Source organism: Dendrobates tinctorius, unplaced genomic scaffold (genome assembly GCF_039654945.1).
Source record: "Dendrobates tinctorius isolate UK_male_01 unplaced genomic scaffold, ASM3965494v1 ptg000196l, whole genome shotgun sequence".
Taxonomy (NCBI): Eukaryota; Metazoa; Chordata; class Amphibia; order Anura; family Dendrobatidae; genus Dendrobates; species Dendrobates tinctorius.
Genome location: NW_027361863.1, coordinates 11,856,763 through 11,863,902, shown reverse-complemented (window position 1 = coordinate 11,863,902; position 7,140 = coordinate 11,856,763). Strand labels below are relative to the sequence as shown.

At 46.3% G+C, this 7,140-nt stretch overlaps 1 long non-coding RNA gene across 1 annotated transcript in view; it reads left to right on the top strand.

The window, feature by feature from the left end:
• The first annotated feature begins 1,417 nt into the window (after window positions 1-1,417).
• The window catches only part of LOC141056062 (uncharacterized), an 81,371-nt gene continuing 75,648 nt past the window's right edge, over window positions 1,418-7,140 (top strand). The window contains exon 1 of the long non-coding RNA XR_012221576.1: window positions 1,418-1,485. This is a non-coding gene — a long non-coding RNA (uncharacterized lncRNA). The remainder of the gene's footprint in view (window positions 1,486-7,140) is intronic.

Here is a 7,140-nt window from a genome sequence, read left to right as displayed (position 1 = left end):
AGGTTGGGAAGGAGGTGGCACAGGTTGTGATGTGCGATTTGGAGAAGAGGCGATTAAGTTCCCCTTCAGTGATGTTGGAGAATGAGGTTATGGGGTTTGGGCATTGGTCTGGTATATAAAGGGGTTGTGGTGGTTGAGTGATGAATACTTGCCTTGTTTGGTCAATCTTGTTTTTGAAGTGTGTAGCAAAGTCCTCGGCAGAGATGAGGGAGGTTGGAGGAGGCAGTGGTGGGCGGAGGAGGGAGTTAAAAGTTTTGAATAACTGTTTTGGGTTGTAAGATAGGGAAGATACAAGGGTTGTGAAGTAGGTCTGTTTGCTATAGAGGAGACGTTCAGAAAGGCACATGTTGGCGGAGTGTTGGAAGGGAGCATTCCATCTGGCCTGGAGGTTGATTGAGTCCCTGACCCGGAGGACACGGCATGGAGGCGGGCACCGGTGTGTACTACAGACTATGAGTAAAGCTTTGGAACTACAAGCCCCGGTGTCCTCCATTCATTCCTGCGCCAACACACCTGGTACCGCTACATCTGGGTACCAGCTTCTACACTGCCTGCGCCTCTCAGCTACCCCTCCATCTACACTAACTTGGGACTACAGCTCCACCTGTGGGGAGCTTCACCCTCTTGGCTGCAACACACCACCAGTCCCAGAGGATCTGCATGCAGCGTCGGCTTAACATCTCCCTTGCCGAACACCACAGGTGGGGTCACAAACTATTCATCAATTCTATTTCATTGTTCTTCACCCCCTTTTGCCATGGAGCCCCAGGGCCACGGACCGGGTCACAGCTTCCGTGACAACTCCCACTGAGATCAACGGGCCCGATGCCGAGTACCCTGATAGCCCTGGCCGGGCGTTCCAATTTTGGCGTCACTAACAGGATGACGAGACCGGATGCCGTCGGCTTCTGTGTACCTAAGATTTGTTGGACTTAAAACTCTCCAATTCTCCTGACGCAAAACCAGGTGACCTTAATGCTGCGATACCCGGACCAGAGGCACGACCCATACAGACCGTGTAGAGGAGGTGGCGAGAATCCCGGAAGTTCTGTGTAATCTCAGGAAGGCTGATCTAGCCAGCAATGATATCTGGATGGTTCCGAGAGGAGAGCCTTGGTCATTCTGGGGTAGAAACCGGAGTGTCCAGAAGGATCCAGGAGAGGGAACTGCCAGCAGAGGATTCTGAGGAGAAAGAGGTATTAGAATAACGCAAACAGCCTTCAGAACGCAGAGTGTAGCCTGAGTGGGAGGCGGAGATCCCACAGAATGAACACGTTGTTCAGGCACCTTCCTCAAGGGGTGGATGCCTTTTATGCACAGAACATCACAGCACAGACAGCCCTAATAGAGAACAGGTGCCCTGCTGTTTTAAGTATGTGCAGAAAGCGAGGGGCGCCTCCTAAGAGCATTACCAGGAGACCTGCCAAGAGAATGCAGGTTCTTAGCAGAGAAAGGAGCCGCTGATTGTCTGGAGCCACGGACAGGGTGAGTAGTACCAGTGGAGCTGCGAGATAGGCGCTAGTCTCCCTGCACAGCAGAGACCAGGCGAGCAGCTGGGGGCATGACAAGGTGTCCACAGCACTAATGAAAGAGAGTGGATACAAAGCAGCAAAGGACTCAGCTAGTCTCTGCATTATTGCATGGACAATCTATTATTTTTCATGGAAACTATGCAATGCTTCATTTCCCCTGTGGTGGCGCTGCAGGCAAATTGAACACTTGCTGCTGAATTTCCCTATAGATTACAACTGATCCAGGGGTGAATGTTTTATATGTAAAAACTTGGCAGCGGCCTAGGGGCCTTTCTATCACAGGGGTCCGGAGTTGTGTATTAAAGGAAGACTAACCACAGAAATATAGAAAATTTCCAAATATCTCAGTAATTCCTCCAAGGGGCTGCTGTGACATCACGTGTGGGTATAAGTTAGTATTCAGTGACATCACTAATTTTAAAGGTAAGCTGCTGTGACATCACAACTACTCCTACATTAGTCAGGAAAGGGTGGATATAAATTACATTTGCCATCAAATGAACAATTAAAACTGAAACAACCTATATACAGGGGGCCTATGTTCTGTCGCTGAGCTAATCAATAGTGGATCTGCTTACCTTTAAAATTGTAATTATAAAACACATTTTAGACTTGAAGTAGTCAACCATCCTATCCCTCATGCTTTACACTGCAGGTGTGATTGTTTTATATTGATTGTTGAGTAAAGAGACAAGTCCATAATGTAACTGGATATGTGTTCCTATGCAGACTTATGTACAGTCATATGTTAAAGTTTGGGCACCCCTATTAATGTTAACCTTTTTTCTTTATAACAATTTTGGTTTTGGCAACAGCTATTTCAGTTTCATATATCTAATAACTGATGGACTCAGTTATATTTCTGGATTCAAATGAGGTTTATTGTACTAACAGAAAATGTGCAATCTGCATTTAAACAAAATTTGATCGGTGCAAAAGTATGGGCACCCTTATCATTTTCTTGATTTGAACACTCCTAACTACTTTTTACTGACTTCCTGAAGCACTAAATTGGTTTTGTAACCTCATTGAGCTTTGAATTTCATAGCCAGGTGTATCAAATCATGAGAAAAGGTATTTAAGGTGGCCACTTGCAAATAGTTCTCCTATTTGATTCTCCTATGAAGAGTGGCATCATGGGCTCCTCAAAACAACTCTCAAATGATCTGAAAACAAAGATTATTCAACATAGGTTTTCAGGGGAAGGATAAAAAAAGTTGTCTCAGAGATTTAACCTGTCAGTTTCCACTGTGAGGAACATAGTAAGGAAATGGAAGAACACAGGTACAGTTCTTGTTAAGCCCAGAAGTGGCAGGCCAAGAAAAATATCAGAAAGGCAGAGAAGAAGAATGGTGAGAACAGTCAAGGACAATCCACAGACCACCTCCAAAGACCTGCAGCATCATCTTCCTGCAGATGGTGTCACTGTGCATCGGTCAACAATACAGCGCACTTTGCACAAGAAGAAGCTGTATGGGAGAGTGATGCGAAAGAAGCCGTTTCGGCAAGCACGCCACAAACAGAGTCGCCTGAGGTATGCAAAAGCACATTTGGACAAGCCAGTTACATTTTGGAAGAAGGTCCTGTGGACTGATGAAACAAAGATTGAGTTGTTTGGTTATACAAAAAGGCGTTATGCATGGAGGCTAAAAAACACAGCATTACAAGAAAAACACTTGCTACCCACAGTAAAATTTGGTGGAGGTTCCATCATGCTTTGGGGCTGTGTGGCCAATGCCAGCACCGGGAATCTTGTTAAAGTTGAGGGTCGCATGGATTCAACTCAGTATCAGCAGATTCTTGACAATAATGTGCAAGAATCAATGACGAAGTTGAAGTTACGCAGGGGATGGATATTTCAGCAAGACAATGATCCAAAACACCGCTCCAAATCTACTCAGGCATTCATGCAGAGGAACAATTACAATGCTCCGGAATGGCCATCCCAGTCCCCAGACCTGAATATCATTGAACATCTGTGGGATGATTTGAAGCGGGCTGTCCATGCTCGGCGACCATCAAACTTAACTGAACTGGAATTGTTTTGTAAACAGGAATGGTCACAAATACCTTCATCCAGGATCCAGGAACTCATTAATAGCTACAGGAAGCAACTAGAGGCTGTTATTTTTGCAAAAGGAGAATCTACGAAATATTAATGTCACTTTTATGTTGAGGTGACCATACTTTTGCACCGGTCAAATTTTGTTTAAATGCAGATTGCACATTTTCTGTTAGTACAATAAACCTCATTTGAATCCAGAAATATAACTGAGTCCATCAATTATTAGATATATGAAACTGAAATAGCTGTTGCAAAAAACAAAATTGTTATAAAGAAAAAAGGTTAACATTAATAGGGGTGCCCAAACTTTAACATATGACTGTATGTTTGCAACAAAGAGTCGGTGGATGGAGGGATGATGTTTGGGGAGCGTTTTGCAGTGAAAATTTTTCTGCAGCAGAAAAAGAAAACGTTACCTGGCACAAATTCATATTTTATAGGGTAAATATTTTTCTAGGTAATGTGACAGGGTCACTGGCACTGTATGTGAGGGATAATATGTGTCACGGAGACTGCTTTCCTCTGTGATCTAGAAACCCACAAGTTCTTTTCAGCATGCTATGTGCTGAAGGAGTTAAGCAGCCATGTTATGGGCGGGTTTTTAGGTGAGTAGGTAAGAGATGGGTGGGACGCCTACTCACCATATCTCCACCTCAAGGGTGTGGCTGCAGACAGTTCTAGACATGGCCCATTCGCATGTTTTGGGGGGGGCATCTGGAGGTGGAGAAAATGCAGGAGAGAATATTGCAGAGGTTCTATTGGCCGGGATGTTATCAGGAGATCCTGAATTATTGTAGGTCCTACCCCACCTGCCAGATTACCGCTCCCTCTTCGCACTTACGAAGTCCTCTAGTCCCATTACCGGTAAAAGAGATCCCGTTTGTGCGAATTGCCATGGACCTAGTAGGTCCTTTAGTTAAGTCTGCATGAGGGCACCGATATATCCTAGTGGTCATGGACTATGCGACCCGGTACCCTGAAGCAGTACCCCTAAGGAACTCTTCGACTAAGTGTATCGCCTGGGAACTTGTCCATATTTTTGCTAGGACGGGTCTGCCGAAGGAGATTCTGACAAACCAGGGAACCCTCTTCATGAGTATGGCCTCCAGATTGCTCAGCTGCAAACTTCAGTGTACCATCCACAGACCGATGGCCTAGTAGTGCGCTTCAATAAAACCTTGAAAGTCATGCTCAAAAAGGTCATTGACTGGGATTACCTGCTTCCGTTTCTGCTCTTCTCCGTCAGGGAAGTTCCCCAGGCCTCTACTGGCTTCTCGTCATTCGAGCTCCTGTATGGTTGACATCCGCGAGGGCTACTGGATATTGCCAAGGAAACATGGAAAGCTGAGGTTATGCCACACTGGAGCATCATAGAGCATGTCACCCAGACGCAGGAGAGAATGGCGAAAGTGATGCCTATCATGAAGAAGCATCTTCTCCAAGTACCTGAGCCACAGGCAAGGGTGTATAACTGATCAGCAAGGCTGAGGCAGTTCCAGCCCAGGGACCACATGCTAGTGCTTATCCCCACGGTGGAGAGCAAGTTCTTAGCCAAGTGGCAAGGCCCATATGAGGTGATGGAAAAACTGGGTGAAATTAATTACAAGGTACACCACCCGGGCCAAAGGAAGCACACCAAATCTATCATGTGAACTTGCTCAAACCCTGGTGAGACCGAGAATCGCTGGACACCCCTTGCCTGGGAGCCAGTCCCAAAGTCACAGTAGAAGAAGTCACCATTGCAGAGGCTCTAACACTGGCCCAGAGACAACAGTGTTGGGAGCTGTTGCAACAGAACCATAACCTGTTCTCAGAGTTGTCGGGGTGTGCGCAGGTGGTGGAGCATGACGTGTTGACAGAGTCGCATGTAAGGGTGAACCTCAAGCCCTATAGAATTCAGGAAGCATGGAGAGAGGTGATATGATATCAAATGACTTGAAGAGGATGCTAGATTTGGGGTGATAGAGGAGTCGAAAAGTGGATGGTCGAGTCCTATTGTCCTCGTGCCGAAGCCCGATGGTGAATGGCGGTTTTGTAACGACTACCGACAACTGAATGACATTTCAAGTTTTGATGCTTACTATGGCTTGTGTGGACAAACTCATTGAGAGACTTGGACCTGCAAGGTCCATTACAACCCTGGACCTGACAAAGGGCTAGTGGCAGATCCCCATATCCCAGAGTGCCAAAGAAAAGACAGCCTTCTCAATGCCTGATGGGTGTTTTCAATACACCAGGATGTCCTTTGGTCTGCAGGGGGCCCCAGCTACCTTCCAGGATTGGATCCTGTTTCCGCATAAGTAGTATGCCGCAGCATACCTCGATGACATTGTGGTCTTTAGCCCTAACTGGGCTAGTCATCTGCCAAAGGTACATGCGGTTTTGAATGTTTTAAGAAATGCGTGGTTCACGATAAATCTGAAAAAATGTGCCATAGGGAAGGGGCCAAGTACCTAGGCTATGTCATCAGGAGAGGCGAAATTAAGCCACAAGTCAACAAGATCGAGGCAACTCAAGAGTGAACGCAACCGCTTTCCAAGAAGCAAGTGAGGGCGTTTCTTGGAATTGTGGGGTACTATTGTCTATTCATTCACTATAATCGCCGCGCCATTGACAGATCTTCTTAAAGGCACCAAATTGATGATAGTTAAATGAACTTATGACACAGGGATAGCGTTCCAGAAACTGTAGAGAACTCTGTGCACACATCCGGTTCTGGTCACACCAGACTTCAGCAACGAGTTCGTGGTCCAGACGGTTGCGTCAAAAGTTGACTTGGGAGCCGTGCTGTCTCAAGTAATAAATAGAGAAGAATATCCTATCCTGTATGTGAGTTGGAAGCTCTCATCATGCGAGAAGACCTACGCCATCGTCAAGAAGGATTGTCTAGCCATTAAATGGTATTATCTACTAAGCCAGAGGTTCAAACTTGTGTCCAATCATGCCCATCTGAGATGATTAAGGGAGAAAAAGGGTAAGAACGCCCGGGTGACTAGGTGGTTCTTAGGCCTCCAGGATTTCAAGTTCCATGTAGTGCACAGGCCTGGGAAGCTTCATGGGAACGTAGATGCCCTCTCCAGAATTCCCTGTTTGGTGTCTGAAGGTGACAAAGCCCTTGGCTGTGGGCAGAGAGGGGTATGGGACAGGGTCACTGGCACTGTATGTGAGGGGAGATACAGTATGTGTCATGGAGATTGCTTTCCTCCATGTTCAGAGAAACCCAAAGTTTCTTTTCAGCATGCTATGTGCTGAAAGAGTTAAGCAGCCATGATATGGGCGGGCTTTTAGGTGAGTAGGTAAGAGAAGGGCGGGATACCTACTCCCCATATCTCCACCTCAAGGGTGTGCTGGGGAAATAGATGTCCAGCCAGTTTTTTTTCTGGCTCTGTGTTGTGTGGAGGCAAGGAAGCCTCCAGGCTGATGCTCCAGTGAGAGCTGCTATATGTGTTGTCCCAGAAGTACTGGGCAGGACTTGGTGTGAATTGTTTACTTTTTTTTGAGCCAGAAAGGCTGTTTTTCTGTTACCGTTTTGGGTTTATGATG